Genomic DNA, 22,380 nt, shown 5'->3' on the forward strand with positions numbered 1-22,380 from the left:
AGTGGTTGTTTGGATTCGGCTTCCCTAGGAGTATTATTCTAATGTTTTAGTAAGGAGTATTATTCTAATGTTTTAGTAAGGACTATGGCAAATATTATCGGAGAGGTTGTTCGTGTTGATTATAAATACTAAAATGGGGAAGATAGGTTGCTTTGCTAGAATTGCTGTGATATATGGCTTTGTACAGTAAATTAAGTATGAGGGTCTTCTGGTTATTTGATATGGAGTCTTGTACTAAGGTGAAAGTTATCCCGGGATCAAATGACTCAAGAGGTAATTTGAGGTAGGTCATGTCTACGTCCGAAGAGGGTGGTGGACACTGAACATACTGAAAAGATGGGTGAAGCATCCCAACAAAGACGAGAAAATATGTTTATATGTATGACTATCTAATCGTATAAGGTTAATTTTCTGTATATACTTGGACAAGAAAATTATATAATATCTAAGAAACTCACCCTTTATTGCATGCAATATAAACTTTGGGTCATCACGGTGGCTAAACGACAGGGCTTTTCAGTCTATTGAGCCTAGAAACTGGCATCCACAACTTCACGACTTGATATTATTTTTGAATACTTTTTGTCACAGAAGACCATATCTAACCTTGGCCTACAAAATCTTCAAACGAAAAGGACAATTTCTATAAATATCTCAATGTGTATATTCACGTTTGTGTGTGTAGTTCTATGAATATGCCGTTTTCTTCGCGAATGCTGCAACGGATAAATCATTATCGATCTAATAATTATTTTTATTCTATAATACAAAAAAACTTAGATATGATATATAATTTTGCAAAATACTACAACAAAAGAAAATTTAACAACTTGATTGACATTATAGTTGTTTGATATAATGTAAATAGATTCTGAATGCGCCGGAAAAACCTTTAAATCTATTTCTATTAATTCCCTATCTTCGTCGTTGTGACCGCCCTCGTTTCTAGGCATCGGCTCCGTAGAGATAGCAAAACAGTGGAGGCGGCGGCTGAGACGAGACAAGCAGCCCAAATAGATTTCGCATTCCCAGAAAAGGAAAATAATAGGCTTAGTGGGTTCCAACATACATCGCATCCCCTCTCCAAAAACAAAATGCTTTCGGCATTTTTCTTCTTATATACACATAGGAGAAGATCCAAACATTTCATAGACCAACGGCAACCCTTTTTAGTCCTTTATTTCCTCACCTTATCTTCTTTCCCTATTCATATCTTTCTTTTTGTCGTGTGGGATCCTCAGATATTACTGGTTTCATATAAAATTTTGGGTTTTGAATTAACATTCCGATTGTTTCAAGCTTTGGGTTTTTGTTAGTTTGTTCTATAATTTGGATTAAGTTTGTTTTCTTTATCTTAATCTCTGGTTGGGGGTCATGTCTGTCTTGAGCTGGAGAATGGAACGAAGGTGGGTGGAAGTGATATGGGTTTGGAGGAGCAAAAAACTAATGCCATTGAGGATGCTGTTAAAGTTGTGTTGCAGGGTTTGGGTGAAGATATCAACAGAGAAGGTATTAAGAAAACTCCTCTTCGATTCAAGGCACTTCGAGAAGGAACAAGAGGTGCGTTTCATGTGCATTTGTTTTTCCCGCTTTTAGTTTTTATAGTATACTAATTGCCCATTATTTTGTATAGAGAGGCTTTCAATTGCTCATCTTGCAAGTTGCGGGCTCTAATAGAGCATTACTAATGAAAATGAAAATGAATAGTGCAGGGATCGCAAAGGGACGGATGCGGATAGCCTTCCTCCGTCCTGATAATCGCATATTCATCTAACATTTTTATATCCGTCACCTACTTACATAAAGATGTGGTTCATATTACCCAATTAGATACTTACCTTCTGAAGATATTAATTTTTTATCCATATTATTATTATTATTATTATTATTATTATTATTATTATTATTATTATTATTATTATTATTATTATTAATTTATATTAAATATATTAAATACATAATAATATTTACAGGCCCAATTACAACTGGACCGGTCCAGTTACAAACCAACCAGAACCGGTCCAAAACTAACTAGAAACCCTAAATGTTTAGGTTTCCAGTTAGGGTTTCCTAACCCTAATTAATCAGCCGCCTCAGCTCACAGCCGTTGGATCTGGCAAGATCCAACGGTCCAGATGATGCCAGAAGGAAACCCTAGGGTTTGATACCCTAGGGCCACGCGGCGCCGCTCCAGCTTCCACGCGGCTGCCGACAGCCCTCGCCGCCTCCGCCGCTGCCACATCCCAACCAAAGACTCCAGAAGATCATATACCAGCCGTCCATGCAAGGCTACAGGGTGAGTCACCACTGGTAGTCCGGTGACTCACCGAAGCCCCCTTTTCGGACCGGTCCGAGACGAACACCGGTGGTGGCTATAAAAGCCACCACCCACCTGCGAAAAAAAAAAAGAAAAAACAGAGAGAAACAGAAAGAAGAGACAGAAACAGAAAAAAAATACAGAGAAAAAAAAAAAACAACAAACTAGTACCAAAGATCTCAGCAGCAAAGAACCAGAAGAAAAAGAGAGAAAAGGAAGAAGAGACTTACCGAGGAAAGATACACCACCACCGGAGTAACCACGCGCCTCCACGCTCCACAGCAAACCTTCGAAAACCGAAGGTATTTTTCAAGATTTGCTCCGATTAGGAGCTGTTTAACGAAAAATAACATCGGAACCGTCATTAGGACGGTCCGATCTACGTTTAGATAAAAGGAAAATTTTTCCGGCCACCGAAAACGGTGGCCGGCGGCGGTGGTTGACGGCGGACGAACGCCGGCTAACGGCTGCCGGTCGACTGAGCTTCTCTCAGTTTAGAGAGAAGACAGAGAGTTCTTCTCTCTGTTTGAGAGAAAGAAAAAAAAAGGAAAGAAGAAATGAAATGGCTGGCCCTTCGGGCCAGCCGATTTGGACTCTTATAGTCCTTCCCGAACGACGTCGTTTCGGGAAGGACTATGCGCGTAATTATGGAAAAGTTAAATCCCTTCCGCAGTCCTTCGTATTTGTAAATTTTACATTTTGGTCACTAAACTGAATTTATAATAATTTTAATTCAGTTTTTGAATTTTAATTTTATTCATTTTAGTCCTTTTTATTAAAATAATATATTTAGGATAAATGACAGATTTAATCCCTTAATTTTAATAAATAATTTTTTTTTATCCCTAGTTCATATTTTAATTTATTCTATTATAAAATTTAAATTTTAAATAATTTCATTTTGGTCACTAAATTATTAAATTAGAAAATAAAATATTTAAACCCTATAATTTCAATTAATTAGGAATTAGATTTAGTTTTATTTTTATTTATTTTATATGTTTTCATTTTAATGCTTAAAATATATTGTTTTAGTGATATTTTTATTTTATTATATTATTAAATATTTTTTCATAAATATACATATAATGAATAGTTTTTTTTTAATATTTATTTTTAATATCGAAGAAAAGGACAGTCTTAATACAACTGGATGTCTTATTCTGATATTTTAAAATTAAAAAGTAAACAATATTATTTAAATCAATATTTATCAATATCAAAGAAAATAGCTGTCTTAAGGCACCTAGAAGTTCTTTTCAGATATTAAAAATAAATAAATATTTTTTATATAATTTTGAAATAATAGGATTATAAATTAAATATATTTTTGAATTTTTAAATTTTAATAAAAGAGACAATTTATAATTAAAAAGTACCAATTTTGGGCGTTGTAGGGGTGCTAATCCTTCCCTAAACGTAACCGACCACGAATCCCTTTTTATTATTAAAAAGAACGAATTTTTAGTTATAAAACGCAGATCAGTTCATTTTTTAAATATGGTTTTCTTAAAAACTATTTTTAAAGATAATTTTAGGTATTCAACCTACCTGATCCAAAAGGCCGATGGCGACTCACAAATTATTTTCAAAATTATTTATTAACATTAATTTCCCCGCCAAAATTTAATATTTCGTGCCCGGACGAAAACCGGTTACGACAGCTTGGCGACTCTGCTGGGGACTGGTCAAACTTTTAAAAAATCAATTATAAATTGTCTCTATTAGTTAAAAATTAAAAATTTATATATTTAATTTTTAATTCTTTTTTTTTAAACTTTTTATTTATTTATTATTTTTATAATATTTATATGTTTTATTTTCTTTGCAAGTATTTCATTTCATTATTTATTTTTCTAAAGTTTGAACATTTCTCCTCACACACAACACTTGCATTGCATAACATAAAGCTCTATAATTGAGTTGTCCCTTTTAAGTGAGAGTGAAAGCAACGTCTTCGTGAGAATTTATTCTCCGTGTCAGACCTAGCAAGTAACTTTCGGGGTTCATATGCTCTATGTCTTCGTGAGAATTTATTCTCCGTGTCAGGCATAGAGAAATGTATCCCTCGAATTGAACTCGATTCACTTTAGTCTGTAATGGACTAGGATTGAGGGTTAGCAACCCAAGGGGGCACTAACAAGGACAATTCGGGTACCTTTACTCCTAGATCTGAAACCCTGCATATAAAAAACCTTAGAAACTCTTCCAATCAGAAGTCATGCCGAAATTTTGTCCAAAATAGGTGTACACACAGGAGAAATGAATTATGTCTTTCCTGTTAATTTATTTTACATGTTTATTTAAATTATTTAGAAAAGCATGTTTAAATTAAATAAATGTTATTATTAAATTTTTTTATGTAAACTAATTTATTTTCTTTTTTGTGTGTTCTTTATTTTTCTGTTTGCATTGCATCATACAGGATAAAAGACATTGATTCTTGTGTTAATTGTCTCATTGGAAAGCCTTCATCTATGGATAAAAAGTGTTCAAGTCAAGTAATTCTAAACTCAGAAGTAAGACAGTGGGCTGAAGATTTACAAAGACAAGAAGGAGACAGTCTGCAGGATGATTATGTATCTGACTTGGCCAGTTATGCTTCAGTTTCACTAAAAAGAAATGATATGCAAGATTTGCGAAGCATTTGGGAAAGCTGGGATTCAAACAAAAAATTGCAGTTTTATCAGACTTACGGAGACATCCCATATTTGCTCTATGTTGAAGTTGATGATGAATTACTCAGAGCCCTAGTTCAATTCTGGAATCCAGGGTACAATTGCTTCACTTTCAATAAGGAAGACTTGGTCCCTACTATTGAAGAATATACAACTTTGTTACATCTTGAAGGTGCTTTGGAGAATCGAATATATTCAAAGTCAATTAAAACTCAACCCTTTCGAGTTAAATTAGCAAAGATTGCCGGGGTACGAGAAGAATGGGTAGCATCCCGTACAAAACAAAAAGGCGAAAGCGAAGGCATTGCTTGGACCAACATCAAAGAACTTATTCAGAGTCATCCAGATATTAAAGTACGATTCGATCTATTTGCTCTGGGTATATATGGTATGGTCATATTCCCAAAAGTATTGGGATATATTGAAGCTGCAGTGGTAGACTTGTTTGAACAACTACCGAAGAAGATTAATCCTGTTTCTGCCATCCTAGCAGAGACCTTCAGATCATTAAATGCTTGCAGAAGGTTAGGAGGTGGACGATTCTCAGGGTGTACTCAGTTGTTATATGTTTGGATCCGTAGTCATTTCTGGAGAACAGAAAAGGTTTCATACCGACGCTTTAATACGGATTATTCACCATTAAAGGAATTTCTGGAGCAGGAATGGCCGAAAGAAATTAAGAAAGATATGTGGATTAATGCCTTTCGAAATCTGCAAAGCAATGACGTTGTTTGGCGAGCCCCGTGGCAAATACAAAGGGAATTCATTTACAGATGTGGGATTACAATTGGATAATGCTGCTTGGATTATGGGGAGGAATTGGATATGCACCACTTCTGGTTATAAGACAGTATGAAGGTCGTCAATTTGTACCTATCACTACTGGATTACAGTCATCTGAGTTCGCATTCCACAGTAAAAATTATAAAAGAAATATCATGGAAGCCGTTACAGCTTGGAAAACAATTTTTTGCATCCAAGCTAAAGCAGCAAAAGAAATGTTAACTCCTGATTATGAAGAATGGAGATCTGTCAGGAAAAACGAAAATTCCTCTACCAGATCAAAATGAGGATATTTCTATGGAAGATCGCATTAAGGTGGTTCCATCAGAGATTGAAATCTTGAAAGCTGAGTTTGAAGCAGAAAGAGATGGCTGGTCGAAAGAGTTAGAGCAAATGAGACAAGATAAAGCTATGTTAGGGGTTGACATTGACTTTCATTCATCACAATGTGCAATGTTGAGAAGAGATAAAGAAAAAGGTGAGGATGAGTACAGAGCCTTACAGAAAAATTACCAGGAGTTATACAAATCCCGAAAAGCATCAGGACCCAACCAATCAACGGTACAGATGACCAGAGAATTGAACATTGAGAAAAGACGAGTTGAAGATCTAAAAGGAAAGAATAGCCGTCTACTCAAAAGCCTGGAAAAAGGAAAGCAAAAAATGGAAGATTTTGAGGTCGATAGAAGAGAGCGAATTATAAAACACAAGGCTGAACACCGTGAGATCATGAATGAAATGCAAAGAGAAAGGGATCGAGCCAAAGATTTAGAAGAGATGAAGAATGACATCTTTGATAAATTTGAAGGCGAGAAAAATATTATGTTCAAGGGATTTGAATCTGAAATGAACCAGTTGATTGCTGAACTTGAAGTCAGAGGCCAAAAGATGGAAGAATCCAATGTTGAAAAAGAAAAATGGGAGCTAGAAAGAAAAATTTTCAACACCAGACTTGAGGTAGAGCAGGAGGTGGCTAGCAATTGGATGCAAAGATGCAGAAACAAAGATGTTCAAATCCAGAAACTTAATCAAAGAACGCAAGAAGCACGAACAAAACTTGAAAAGGATTTGGATCAGTCTAGAAACAAAAACTCAGAGTTTAATGCTTACATTTTGCAACTTGAGGAATCATTGTTTCAAGAAAAGGTTCGTCTAGGACCTAATGATCTCAAAGAAAGTAATGAGGAAAATGCTTCATTGCGAAGACGCATTAGAGATCTTGAAAAAATTCTGCACAATTGTCAAGTCAGAATCACTGAGTTAGAGCAAACTCTTGAAGGAACAACTGAACAATGGCAAAAGTCAACTGAGTTCTATGTCGAAAGAAGTGAAGAAAGAAGCAATATGGTGTTCGAGGCCATGGTACAAATGAGCGAGGTTGCCAGATATGTTGGGGAACTAGCTGTTGAAGCCGAAATAATTGAGCATCAAGTTGATCCAGTTTCTAAGTGCGGAAAGAAGGTGTCATGGTTAATGAAAGAAATTATAGAGTTTAATAGGAAAGCTACACCTTATCTGTAGTTCTGAAATATTATGAAGAAACTTTTGTATGCCGATGGAAGTTGTTCTATGACAGTTAACTTTTTGATCAATGTTTTTTTCATACATGCATTTTGCATACATTCATCATTCATTTCATAATTTTCGCTATGAATTATTATTTTTTATTAAGTTAAAATTCATTAATTAAAATTTGAAAAAATAATATTAAAAGATTTTTCAATCGCAGTTACTCTGGCCAAAAGAGAAATACTACATCACTACGGTACTAGACAAGCCACTAAGAGAATTATGGAGGATAAAATACAGCGTATTGAGGAACAGCATCATAAAGAACAAGAAGAAATGAGAATGAAGTTGGAAAAAATTGAAGCCATCATTGCAAATTCACAAGACAGTATGATGAAGAAGATAGAGGACATGTTTAAAAGGCAGGCTATCAGTGGAAAAATGCATGAAAATCCTGTATCTTTCGACCAAGAACCCATATATCCTCTAGGTTTTTCACCAGAACCAATTTATCACTCTGGTACTACCCCTATACAAATCAATGCTCATACATCTACATTACAAGAAGCTAAACCACATGAGGATCAACAAGTAGATCCTGCATCTTCAAGCAAAAATCCGCTTATATCCGATGTGAAAATAGGGGATCTTAATACTGAGCATTTGATCCCAGATTTGAATGAGCTGAATGAGAAACAAAAAGTAAATGAAGAACTGACCAGACAGATCAAGAACTTAGAAGAACGAATGAAATCAGTAGAAATAACTGAATCATTCTATGGGTTTGATGCTAGTGAGTTAAGTTTGGTTCCAGACCTAATCCTCCCTATCAAGTTCAAAGCTCCCGAATTTGATAAATATAATGGTACTACATGCCCTTCATCCCACATCACTATGTTTTGTCGAAGAATGGCAGGATATGTAAAGGACGAGAAATTGTTAATTCACTGCTTTCAGGATAGTTTGACAGGACCGGCTTTAAAATGGTATACTCAATTGACCAAAGCCAACATTAGATCTTGGAAAGATTTGGCTAAAGCATTTCTAGAGCAGTACCGCCATGTGACAGACATGATCCCTGATAGATGGACTCTTCAAAACTTGGAGAAAAAGAATAATGAAACATTCAGACAGTATGCTCAGAGATGGCGTGACACTGCAGCCCAAGTTCAACCACCTTTGTCAGAAAAAGAGGCCACAGTAATGTTTGTCCATACATTGAAGGCCCCTTATTTAAACCATTTAATGGGGAATGCAACAAGAAATTTTACAGATTTGGTCATTTCTGGAGAATTAATTGAAAATGTCTTGAAAAGTGGCAAGATTGAATCAAATGATGGGTCTAGTTCCAAAAGACCTACGTACCGGAAAAAGGAGAATGAAGTCAACAATGCAAATTCTTACAGCAAGGATTCATCGAAAAGTGTTACAATAACCCAGCCAAGGGTTAAGAAAGAGGAAACAAACACTAATCGAGCAGATTCCAGAGGATCTCGAAAGGAAAATGAAAGGTTATCTTTTACACCTTTACCAGTACCATATGCAGAGATCTATGATTCGCTGTTAAAAGCAGATGTTATAAGGCCCTATCCTTTGGTTCCCATGCAACCACCATTCCCTCCTTGGTATGATACAAAGGCACACTGTGTTTACCATGAAGGAATTACAGGACATTCTATTGAAAACTGTCTAGCATTCAAAAGGGTGGTTCAAAATTTGATCAACACTGGGAAGTTGGAATTCAATACACCATCCGCATCAAGTCATCCATTGCCAAATCATGGAGATAAAAACGTGAATGCAATTCAGGAAGAGAACAGAAAGAAAGCAAAGACTGACATTTCTGAAATTAAATCTCCATTTGTTTGGATATTCCAACAGCTTTCTTTAGCCGGTATAATTCCACAACAATTCAGGCCAAAGCAGAATGAAGGCAAGAATTATTGTGAATATCATCAGGAGAAAGGGCATAAAATTCAACTATGTCCTGAGTTTAGAGATTTGGTGCAAAAATTGATGAACAACAGAGAAATAGAATTCTTTGAAGAAGAACCCGGGAAAAAAGAAGATGATGTTTGCTCATCAGAGGATTCTAAATCAAATCAAAGAATAAATGATCCTGTGATCATTAATGTGAAATCATCCACGGTGATTCCTGCACCAATAAGGCCAAAAGTTGTTATTTCCACTCCTCTACCATTTCCATATAAAGATACCCGTAGGGTACCTTGGAATTATACTACCAATGTTTCAATGGTAGGAGGACCTGATTCTCTAGATAAAACAGAAGAGAAAATACAGAATTTGAGTACTACATCGACGTCTGAAGCAGTGGGCGAGGTCGGTTTCTTTACAAGAAGTGGGAGATGTTACTCTCCCGAAACATCCAATGCTTCAGAACAAGTGAAAGCAAAAGGAAAAGCTGTGGCAATACCTCAGAAGGTATTTGAAGATGAATCCCTTCCAGCATTCAATGAGCCTGTGACAGAAAAACAAGCTCAAGAATTTTTGAAATTCCTAAACATAGTGAGTATAGTGTGGTTGAACAACTACACAAACAACAAGCGAGAATTTCTATTCTTGATCTATTGATGAATTCAGAAGCGCATAGGAATGCTTTGATGAAAATTCTCAATCAAACATTTATCCCCGAAGATATATCCCTCAATAAACTTGACAGAATTGTGGGACATATAGCCGCTGACAATTACATAACATTCACAGATGATGAAATACCGGAAGGCGGAATGGGGTCAGTAAGAGCTTTGAACATCACGACACACTGTCATGGTCATGTATTGCCAGGAGTATTGATTGACAATGGATCTGCTCTCAACTTGATGCCTCTAGTTACACTTCAAAGAATGCCTCTGGATCAATCACACATGAAGAGTTATCAGAATGTGGTACGAGCATTTGATGGTACTCAAAAAGAAGTGCTTGGGAAAATGGAATACCGTTGTTAATTGGCCCAGTCGTGTACAATATTGATTTTGTGGTGATGGACATCCACCCCACATATAATTGTCTCTTAGGGAGGCCATGGATTCACTCAGCAGGAGCCGTTCCTTCTTCATTACATCAGAAATTGAAATTTGTTGTTGATGGACAACTAATATGCGTCAATGCTGAAGAAGAAATCATTACGTCTGTAACAAGCGATGTTCCATATATCGACACCAATGATAAGGCTCTTGAATGCTCTTTTCGAGCTCTTGAATTTGTAAATGCAACCTTTGTTGCAGAAGGAAGGAAAATTCCATATCCCAGATTGTCTGATTGTACCAAGATGACGGTACAACAAACTTTAGGCATCGGAGCTAAAGCTGGAAGAGGTCTAGGAAAGAATCTTCAAGGGATTTCAGTTCCTATCAGTATACAGATGAAAAAAGACCGTTTTGGGCTAGGGTTTAAGCCTAATTTTCAGCAAAAGAATAAAGAGATGAAAATAAGATGTGAAGACAGAAAGACAAAATTGAAAGGGGGAGCAATCTTTTGGAAACACATGTCTTTCCCACAGTTGAATACAACATTCAGATCAGGGGAACAATTAATGTGGAACAGCAGCTTGTTGAAGCCTTTAAAGAAGAAAAGTTGACGAAAGATCAAGACATAGTTGAAGAAGCTATGAATGGATTATTTATCAACATGATTACGAAGGACAACAAAAATGGCAAATACTTGGATAGGATTCGACCATGTCTTCCTGGAGAAACACTCACCAATTGGACCACTGAAGATCTTCCTATAGTTTTTAATATTAATGCAGAGTAATATTCAGAACTAATCTTTAGTTTAGCTCAAAAATATGAAAACTTTTTGTTATCTTGTAAAAGAAATTATGTTAAATATAAGGAACTTTCTTTAAAATTTTCAGATGGCAATCATTCTTTACATTTTATTACATTTTTACATTTCATAAATTTACTATATTCTTTCGTAAATATGTCCGATTTAAATTTGCAGGTGTCACAGTGTTAATAGCATGTTTATTCCTAGATTTAATCCAGTGATAAATTTAGAGCAGCCTATATGTCTGGAAGAGATCAATGGTTGTGAAGATGAACTGGAATGTGATATTCCTACTGAACTATTAAGATTGGTAGAAAAAGAGGACAACAAATTCTACCACACAAAGAAGAGGTTGAAACTGTGAATTTGGGAACAGATAAAGAAATAAAAGAGGTGAAAATTGGCACTACTCTGACAATCCAGATAAAGCAAGAATTGATAAATCTCCTTCAAGAGTTCAAAGATATCTTTGCATGGTCTTATCAAGATATGCCCGGTTTGAGCACAGATATAGTGATACACAAGCTTCCAATCAATCCGGAATATAAACCAATCCAACAAAAGCTCAGAAGAATGAGGCCAGAAATGTTGTTGCAAATCAAAGAAGAAGTGATGAAACAAATCAATGCAGGTTTCCTACAGGCATCTAAATACCCAGAATGGGTAGCCAATATTGTTCCCGTACCTAAGAAAAATGGAAAAGTTCGAATGTGCGTGGATTATAGAGATCTCAACAAAGCTAGTCCGAAAGATAGTTTTCCCTTACCCCACATAGACACATTGGTGGACAATACTGCAGGGCATGCATGGTTTTCATTTATGGATGGCTTTTCAGGATATAATCAGATAAAAATGAATCCTGAAGACATGGAGAAAACAACATTTATAACCATGTGGGGCACATTCTGTTATAAAGTGATGCCATTTGGATTGAAAAATGCAGGGGCAACATATCAAAGAGCTATGGTAACTTTGTTTCATGACATGATGCACAAAGAGATTGAAGTATATGTAGATGACATGATTGCCAAATCCAGAACGGAAGAAGAACATATTCAAAATCTGAGAAAGCTTTTCCAGAGATTGAGGAAGTATCAATTAAAGCTTAACCCTGCTAAATGCACTTTTGGGGTAACTTCTGGGAAACTTTTGGGATTTGTAGTCAGCAAAAAGGAATTGAGATTGATCCAGATAAAGTAAAAGCAATTCAAGATCTTCCACCACCCAACACAAAAAAGAAGTTCGAGGCTTTTTGGGGAGATTAAATTATATATCTCGTTTCATTTCTCAATTGACTGACAAATGTGATCCAGTGTTCAAATTACTTCGAAAGAACAATCCTGAAGTCTGGAATGAAGAATGTCAAGAAACTTTGGATATTATTAAGAAATATTTATCCAATGCCCCAATTTTAGTATCACCAATGCCTGATAGACCATTAATTCTCTATTTGACGGTCTTCGAAAATTCGATGGGATGTGTACTAGGACAGCATGATGAATCAGGAAGGAAAGAAAAAGCTATTTATTATCTGAGCAAGAAATTTACTGATTGTGAAGTTCGATATCCACCAATACAAAAATTATGTTGTGCTTTGGTGTGGACTACTCGAAGACTCAGACAATATATGTTATACCATACTACTTGGTTGATATCCAAACTTGATCCTTTAAAGTTCTTAATGGAATCACCAGCTTTGACAGGCAGAATGGCTAGATGGCAGATGTTATTATCTGAGTTTGATATTGTATATGTCAACCAAAAAGCGATAAAAGGAAGTGTCATAGCTGATTTCCTGGCCAGTCGTGTATCAAATGATTATCAGCCTTTGAACTTCAATTTTCCTGATGAAGATCTGTTATGCATATCCATGAATGAAGAAGTCAAAACAAATGATGCATTTGCAACTTGGAAGCTTTACTTTGACGGAGCATCTAATGCTTTGGGACGAGGAATCGGGCAGTGTTAATTTCTCCTAAAATGTTTATTATCCCTTTACAAGTAGACTGGAGTTCTTTTGCACCAATAACATGGCGGAATATGAAGCTTGTGTCATGGGATTGAAAGCAGCTATAGAAAGAAAAATCAAATGTCTCAAGATATATGGAGATTCATCTTTAGTGGTGTATCAATTGCGAGGAGAGTGGGAAACAAAAGATCCCAAATTGTTGGAATACCGAAATTTTACCCTCGAATTAGTGAAAGAATTTGAGAAAGTTACATTCAATTATCTCCCTCGGGAAGAAAATCAATGGCAGATGCTTTGGCTACATTAGCTGCTATGTTTCAGGCAACTAAGAAAGTTGATATGATGCCAATCAAAATGCAAGTATATGAAATTCCTGCACATTGTTATAGTGTGGAAGAAGAGGTAGATGGTAAACCATGGTATCATGATATCCTGCAATATCAAAAATCAAAGTTATCCACCAAATGCATCAGAAATTGATAAAAGAACCTTGAGAAGAATGGCTGCTGGATATTTTCTTGATGGAGATTATGTATAGAAAAAGCAGTGATCAAATGCTGTTGAGATGTTTAAATACCAGTGAAGCTCGAAACATCATTGAAGAAGTACACAGTGGAATATGTGGAACACATGCAAATGGTCTTTCTATGGCCAGAAAAATATGAGATATGGATATTATTGGGCTACCATGTACACAGATTGCATTGATTACGCAAGGAAATGTCATAAATGCCAGATATGCAGACAAGATTCATGTACCCCCATCTCCTTTACATGTAATGACAGCACCCTGGCCATTTTCTATGTGGGGAATAGATGTCATTGGGGCAATCACACCAAAAGCATCGAATGGACATTGCTTCATCCTTGTGGCAATTGATTATTTTACCAAATGGGTTGAAGCTGCTTCATACACCAATATTAGAGGTCCACAGTCTGCAAATTCATAAAGAAAGAGATAATTTGCCGATATGGCCTACCAGAGAGGATCATTACAGATAATGCTCTGAACCTGAACAACAAAATGATGACCGAACTTTGTGCACAGTTCAAGATCAAACATGCAAACTCAGTGGCATATCGTCCAAGATGAATGGGGCAGTTGAAGCAGCAAATAAGAACATCAAGAGAATCATTACAAAGACTACTGAAACTTACAAAGATTGGCACGAGAAGTTACCTTTTGCTCTATATGCATACCGAACTACTGTTCGAACATCTACTGGGGCAACGCCTTTTTCTTTAGTCTACGGGATGGAAGCAGTCTTACCAATTGAAGTTGAGATTCCATCGCTCCGAATATTGAGAGAAACAAAATTGGATGAATCTGAATGGATCCAAGCTAGAGTTGATCAATTGAACCTTATTGAGGAGAAAAGATTGAAAGCTATTTGCCATGGACAGATGTATCAGAAACGGATGATGAAGTCTCATAACAAAAAAGTACATCCAAGAGAATTCCAAGAGGGTGATCTAGTATTAAAAAAGATCTTGCCTATACATAAAGATTTCCGTGGGAAATGGATGCCTAATTGGGAAGGACCATACGTTGTGAAAAAGGCCTTTTCCGGAGGAGCGTTGATCTTGGCAGAAATGGATGGAAAAATTCTGAAAAATCCAATAAACTCGGATTCTGTCAAGAAATATTATGCTTAAAGAAAAAAAAAAAAAAAGGGGGTCAAGATGAAAACCCGCAAAGGGCATCTTGTAATCAAAGGAAGGATTTGAGTTGAAAACCTGAAAAGGCGGCTCAAATGCAAGTTGATATTAGGCATCTGGCAATTGAACTTTCTTAAGATTTTGACAGTTTGGAAGAAATTTCACATCCACAAGCATTTCAACAACGTTTGAGATCTTCCAGACAAAAGCTTACATCATCTCTAAATTGTGTCAACTTGATTAATTTAGAAATACTTATGCTTATAATTTGTTGAGACATTTGAATTTTTATTCTTATGCTTGCCAGAACTTTGAATACAATTCTATCTATTTCAAGTTCAATTTATTTGAGATTCAATTTATTTTTGGAAATTCAATTTATTCTTTTCTATTGAACTAACATAATTTTGAAATAATTTAAAGATTTCTGAATATCACTTTATGTTAATACTTTTAAATACATGGAATACAAAGTAGTCAAATCATCACTAGCTTAAAGCCATGAACATCAAGATTATTACACGGGATTCTACCGACAACAAGGTCGAATCCGCCAAATCTACTCATCAATTGCTCCAACCGATCACCATTCAGTTCTTGCACATCTGTTTTCAAAGATATACTAAAACAGTAGAAGATGATCTTTGCAATACTGATTCCAGCAAAAAGAAACAAGACATTGATATCACTAGGAGACATGTTTCTATACAGATCCTTGTATATGGTTTTTAAGGAAACCTAGAAGCGTTTCCACCTTATCAGGTTCAAGTGGAGTAACCTTATTCCTTCCAACCCATACTAGATTCCATTTTCAGCACTCATCAAGAACATACTTTTGAACACTCGAAGGTGACTCATTGTCATAAGCTTCAAGAGTCTTACAGATCCTTTCTGTCAATTTGGCACTTCATGTACATGTTTATAAACAGTTCAACTTTGTTCTTGGATCCCATGAAGGCCATCATTTCTTTGTCAATGGAAAAGCATCAGCACATGGAGGAAGCAGAATAAGAGGAAATCTGTTCTCAATTGGCAGAATTATGAATATAGCCCTTTTCAGTGTAATAGCATGGAAATGCTTCGAATCTACAAATTTTGGCTCTACATCGAATGAGCCTGGTGATATCCTATTCCAAACATTAACTGGAACAAATGAATATGCCAATAGCATCTTCTGGAAGTGTTCTTTGAGTTATCTGATCTGGTTGGACAGAACATAACATCTTCTGGAAGTGTTCTTTGAGTTATCTGATCTGGTTGGACAGAACATAGCATCTTCTGGAAGTGTTCTTTGAGTTATCTGATCTGGTTGGACAGAAAATAGCATCTTCTGGAAGTGTTCTTTGAGTTATCTGATCTGGTTGGACAGAACATAGCATCTTCTGGAAGTGTTCTTTGAGTTATCTGATCTGGTTGGACAGAACATAACATCTTCTGGAAGTGTTCTTTGAGTTATCTGATCTGGTTGGACAGAACATAGCATCTTCTGGAAGTGTTCTTTGAGTTATCTGATCTGGTTGGACAGAAAATAGCATCTTCTGGAAGTGTTCTTTGAGTTATCTGATCTGGTTGGACAGAACATAGCATCTTCTGGAAGTGTTCTTTGAGTTATCTGATCTGGTTGGACAGAACATAACATCTTCTGGAAGTGTTCTTTGAGTTATCTGATCTGGTTGGACAGAACATAGCATCTTCTGGAAGTGTTCTTTGAGTTATCTGATCTGGTTGGACAGAACATAGCATCTTCTGGAAGTGTTCTTTGAGTTATCTGATCTGGTTGGACAGAACATAGCATCTTCTGGAAGTGTTCTTTGAGTTATCTGATCTGGTTGGACAGAACATAGCATCTTCTGGAAGTGTTCTTTGAGTTATCTGATTGGACAGAATCAAGCATTGAATTTAGAAGATGAATTTGCCAATAGCATCTTCTGGAAGTGTTCTTTGAGTTATTTGATCCGAAGAAGTGCATCAGCAGCCTTAGTCATTTGAGCATCACATATAAAATTTATCAATTTTACAATTGATGAATCTGGACCACATTTCTACATGGATATTGAAGTTTCAGCACTTGAGAATCCCATTTTTGTCAAGAATAACAGTTTATTTTCTTCATCAGAATCAGAATTCAAGATTCCTTGGTATTTAAAAGAACTATCGATATCTGTGAAATCATCTTGAAAGGCCACTTCATAATCAAATGAGCTGTTATCAGAATCAATATGTTGCCTGAATGCAAGCTTTTCAAGAGCCTATACTATTAAGTTTTATTCTCAAGAGGTCGTGTGACATTATATCCACATCTATATTTGTCAAAAATGATAGATTCTCTGATTCGAAGAAGAAAGATCTATTGGGTTTTTACAATTGAAGAAATACTCAATTCACCAATCTGAAATCAAACAACTTAACATTCATGCATCATATTTAGACATTTGCAAAAATAGATGCATTTTCATTCATTTTATTCTTGTTGAAATTTTAACAGGAATTTCAAAGATTTTAACAAAGACTCAAATCCATCATCTGGTGGATCATCTTTTCCAGTTAGAGTTCATAATGAGAAGAACTCGTCATCTGAAGAAAGAAGAAGAAGTTCATAATGAGAAGAACTTGTTCAATCTTTAGCTCAAATCCATCACTTGATGGATCAGCTTTTCCAGTTAGAGTTCATAATGAGAAGAACTCGTCATCTGAAGAAAGAAGAAGAAGTTCATAATGAGAAGAACTTGTTCAATCTTTAGCTCAAATCCATCACTTGATGAATCAGCTTTTCCAGTTAGAGTTCATAATGAGAAGAACTCGTCATCTGAAGAAGGAAGAAGAAGTTCATAATGAGAAGAATTTGTTCAACCTTTTTTCTGAATTCATCACTTGATGGATTATTTTGCCAGAGAAGGTTCATAATGAGAAGAACTCATCTGAAGAAGGAAGAAGAAGTTCATAATGAGAAGAACTTGTTCAATCTTTTTTTGAATTCATCACTTGATGGATTATTTTTGCCAGAGAAGGTTCATAATGAGAAGAACTCATCTGAAGAAGGAAGAAGAAGTTCATAATGAGAAGAACTTGTTCAATCTTTTTTTGAATTCATCACTTGATGGATTATTTTTGCCAGAGAAGGTTCATAATGAGAAGAACTCATTTGAAGAAGGAAGAAGAAGTTCATAATAAGAAGAACTTGCTCAATCTTTTGCTTGAATTCATCATTTGATGGATCAACTTTGCCAGGTAGAGTTCATAATGAGAAGAACTCGTCATCTGAAGAAAGAAGAAGAAGTTCATAATGAGAAGAACTTGTTCAATCTTTTGCTTGAATTCATCATTTGATGGATCATCATCCCCAGCAGAAAGTTCATAATGAGAAGAACTCATCTGAAGAAAGAGAAGAATTTATTCAATATCTCCATTATAATCAAGTGAAGCCAAATGGATAAAAAAATTTATTATCTTTTCATCTTTGCCCTATTCTTGTTAACACAATAATGAGCAAAGAGGGGCAGCTGAAGATATTAATTTTTTATCCATATTATTATTATTATTATTATTATTATTATTATTATTATTATTATTATTATTATTATTATTATTATTATTATTAATTTATATTAAATATATTAAATACATAATAATATTTACAGGCCCAATTACAACTGGACCGGTCCAGTTACAAACCAACCAGAACCGGTCCAAAACTAACTAGAAACCCTAAATGTTTAGGTTTCCAGTTAGGGTTTCCTAACCCTAATTAATCAGCCGCCTCAGCTCACAGCCGTTGGATCTGGCAAGATCCAACGGTCCAGATGATGCCAGAAGGAAACCCTAGGGTTTGATACCTAGGGCCACGCGGCGCCGCTCTAGCTTCCACGCGGCTGCCGACAGCCCTCGCCGCCTCCGCCGCTGCCACATCCCAACCAAAGACTCCAGAAGATCATATACCAGCCGTCCATGCAAGGCTACGGGGTAAGTCACCACTGGTAGTCCGGTGACTCACCGAAGCCCCCTCTTCGGACCGGTCCGAGACGAACACCGGTGGTGGCTATAAAAGCCACCACCCACCTGCGAAAAAAAAAAGAAAAAACAGAGAGAAACAGAAAGAAGAGACAGAAACAGAAAAAAAATACAGAGAAAAGAAAAAAAAACAACAAACTAGTACCAAAGATCTCAGCAGCAAAGAACCAGAAGAAAAAAGAGAGAAAAAGGAAGAAGAGACTTACCGAGGAAAGATACACCACCACCGAGTAACACGCGCCTCCACGCTCCACAGCAAACCTTCGAAAACCGAAGGTATTTTTCAAGATTTGCTCCGATTAGGAGCTGTTTAACGAAAAATAACATCGGAACCGTCATTAGGACGGTCCGATCTACGTTTAGATAAAAGGAAAATTTTTCCGGCCACCGAAAACGGTGGCCGGCGGCGGTGGTTGACGGCGGACGAACGCCGGCTAACGGCTGCCGGTCGACTGAGCTTCTCTCAGTTTAGAGAGAAGACAGAGAGTTCTTCTCTCTGTTTGAGAGAAAGAAAAAAAAAAAGGAAAGAAGAAATGAATGGCTGGCCCTTCGGGCCAGCCGATTTGGACTCTTATAGTCCTTCCCGAACGACGTCGTTTCGGGAAGGACTATGCGCGTAATTATGGAAAAGTTAAATCCCTTCCGCAGTCCTTCGTATTTGTAAATTTTACATTTTGGTCACTAAACTGAATTTATAATAATTTTAATTCAGTTTTTGAATTTTAATTTTATTCATTTTAGTCCTTTTTATTAAATAATATATTAGGATAAATGACAGATTTAATCCCTTAATTTTAATAAATAATTTTTTTTATCCCTAGTTCATATTTTTAATTTATTCTATTATAAAATTTAAATTTTAAATAATTTCATTTTGGTCACTAAATTATTAAATTAGAAAATAAAATATTTAAACCCTATAATTTCAATTAATTAGGAATTAGATTTAGTTTTATTTTTATTTATTTTATATGTTTTCATTTTAATGCTTAAAATATATTGTTTTAGTGATATTTTTATTTTATTATATTATTAAATATTTTTTCATAAATATACATATAATGAATAGTTTTTTTTAATATTTATTTTTAATATCGAAGAAAAGGACAGTCTTAATACAACTGGATGTCTTATTCTGATATTTTAAAATTAAAAAGTAAACAATATTATTTAAATCAATATTTATCAATATCAAAGAAAAGAGCTGTCTTAAGGCACCTAGAAGTTCTTTTCAGATATTAAAAATAAATAAATATTTTTTATATAATTTTGAAATAATAGGATTATAAATTAAATATATTTTTGAATTTTTAAATTTTAATAAAAGAGACAATTTATAATTAAAAAGTACCAATTTTGGGCGTTGTAGGGGTGCTAATCCTTCCCTAAACGTAACCGACCACGAATCCCTTTTTATTATTAAAAAGAACGAATTTTTAGTTATAAAACGCAGATCAGTTCATTTTTTAAATATGGTTTTCTTAAAAACTATTTTTAAAGATAATTTTAGGTATTCGACCTACCTGATCCAAAAGGCCGATGGCGACTCACAAATTATTTTCAAAATTATTTATTAACATTAATTTCCCCGCCAAAATTTAATATTTCGTGCCCGGACGAAAACCGGTTACGACACCTTCCATCTTATATTTGTATGTCTCTATTTGTACCTATATCTACTCGTCAGTTTGAGATGAGAGGAACGATGGTATTTAATTCTAAAATTGTTTATACCTTAACATTTGATTAAATTACAAGTCATATTTTATAAAATCTTGAGATTTACAGAATAAACTCTAAAATTATAGTTAAATTCATAAAGATCCAAAATTTATAAGATGGGGACGGGCGGAAACATGGTCGGTAAAATCCCAAATCCATCACCGACTCATTATCCACAAACAAGTATTACTTTTTACATCCACACACATCCTCTATCTACTAAACTTATACTCATATCTGCCTTAATTGGAGCAAGTACGGTGTCAAATCTATAAAATTGTACCTATCTATCATCTCTAGTATAATGTCCGATGAATTGTTTGTATATAATATTATGAATAATTTTTTTATATCTATTTAATAAATGAACAAACATAAATAGATGTGTCATCGGTTCGTTTATATTGGAGTTCAAAATGTGAAGTCTAAAAAACTTAAAGAGTTGTGGTATAATTTCACCATTTTTTAAGTTAAAAAGATAAAAAGAGTGTTGGCGGGCAAATATTAAAATAAAACGAATATGTTCACGAACGCTATATGAACATGTTATTGAATATGTTTATGAAGGTTACCCCTTTAAATAAAAAATGAATATGAATTGAACACAAACCGAACATCTTAAAAAATAAACAAACAAATACAAATATAATTTTGTTCGTTCACAGATTAATTTAAATCCTTAAACATTAAGTATATGAGATTGTATGTTTGTTTATACGAAGTTTTTGAAGCTCGTATATGAGTTTCTTTGGCCGGTTATACATTTGTATAAGAATGTGCATATTTTCCCCTTCATCTCACACATGCATACGTATCTATAAATGTTTCCTGTAATCTAATATTTCGTGTTTGATTAAGACTTTTCCATTACTTTCTCCAGGTTACAAACAAATGGTGAAGGTTATTGTTCAGGGAGCTTTATTCCCTGAAGTGGGCTTGCATGACGGAGTTGGTCATGCTGGAGGCTCAGGTGGACTTGTAATTGTTCGAGATCTCGATTTCTTCTCGTATTACGAGTCATGCTTGCTCCCGTTTCAAGTCAAGTGTCGTGTAGGTTATGTTCCATCAGGTCAGCGTGTTGTTGGATTGAGCAAACTGCCTAGAGTAGTTGATATATTCGCGAAACGACTGCAAGACCCACAGCGACTAGCCGATGAAGTATGCTAGGCTCTGGACATAGGAATCAATCCAGCAGGTGTTCCTGTGATCCTCCAGTGCTTGCACATTCATTTCCCAGCCTTCCATAACTCAAATCATCAAGGATGGAAAAATGAGCAGGTCTCTTCGGGTTTAGGGTTTTCAGAAACAAAAACTTCTATGCTTGTGGCAACTTTCTGTCTTTTGAAATTCAGAGGTGTAACTATGGTGCCCTTCCTATGCTTCCTCCATGGCTAATGGTTCTTCTGACTTTGTAGCGGGCAACCCTGGAATGGTTGCTGCAGTAGCTTCAATTGGTGGATCTTTGGGCGAAGATCCACTAAGGAAAGAGCTTATAGGAACTCCCAACCATTTAGTCATGCGGTTTATGAACTTTTAGAACACAAAAAAAAAAGATTTCGAATTCGGACTCAGACGTTAAAAAACATAAAATATAATTTTTCAAAAAATTTAATTTATCAAATTAAAGTTAACCGTCAAAATCAACAGATCAGGTCAAAGTCTCAAAACAAACTCAATGGATCAGACCGATTTAATTTGACTCAGATTGTTTTCGTGTTGACTCGATTCGGTCCACTTGGACTGATTCTAAAAGACTCCCAGAACTGTAGACGACATGCACACGACAACGCGTGGCGGCACGTGAACTGACGAGAAGGGATCTGATCAGCGACCGATTACTCCCAAGCTCACCAAACAACATTTGCAACCAAAAGTTTCACCAAAACAACCATTAACCATATCAAATAACCGGAAATACAACTGGACTTATCCAACGACGATCG

General features: G+C 35.5%; 1 pseudogene; it reads left to right on the plus strand.

Moving 5' to 3' along the window:
- Positions 1–1,361: 1,361 nt before the first annotated feature.
- Positions 1,362–21,974, plus strand: LOC120133211 (annotated as a pseudogene).
- Positions 21,975–22,380: the final 406 nt, after the last annotated feature.

The sequence above is a fragment of the Hibiscus syriacus genome, unplaced genomic scaffold, assembly GCF_006381635.1.
Source record: "Hibiscus syriacus cultivar Baekdansim isolate YM2019G1 unplaced genomic scaffold, ASM638163v2 tig00110577_pilon, whole genome shotgun sequence".
NCBI classification, from domain to species: domain Eukaryota; kingdom Viridiplantae; phylum Streptophyta; class Magnoliopsida; order Malvales; family Malvaceae; genus Hibiscus; species Hibiscus syriacus.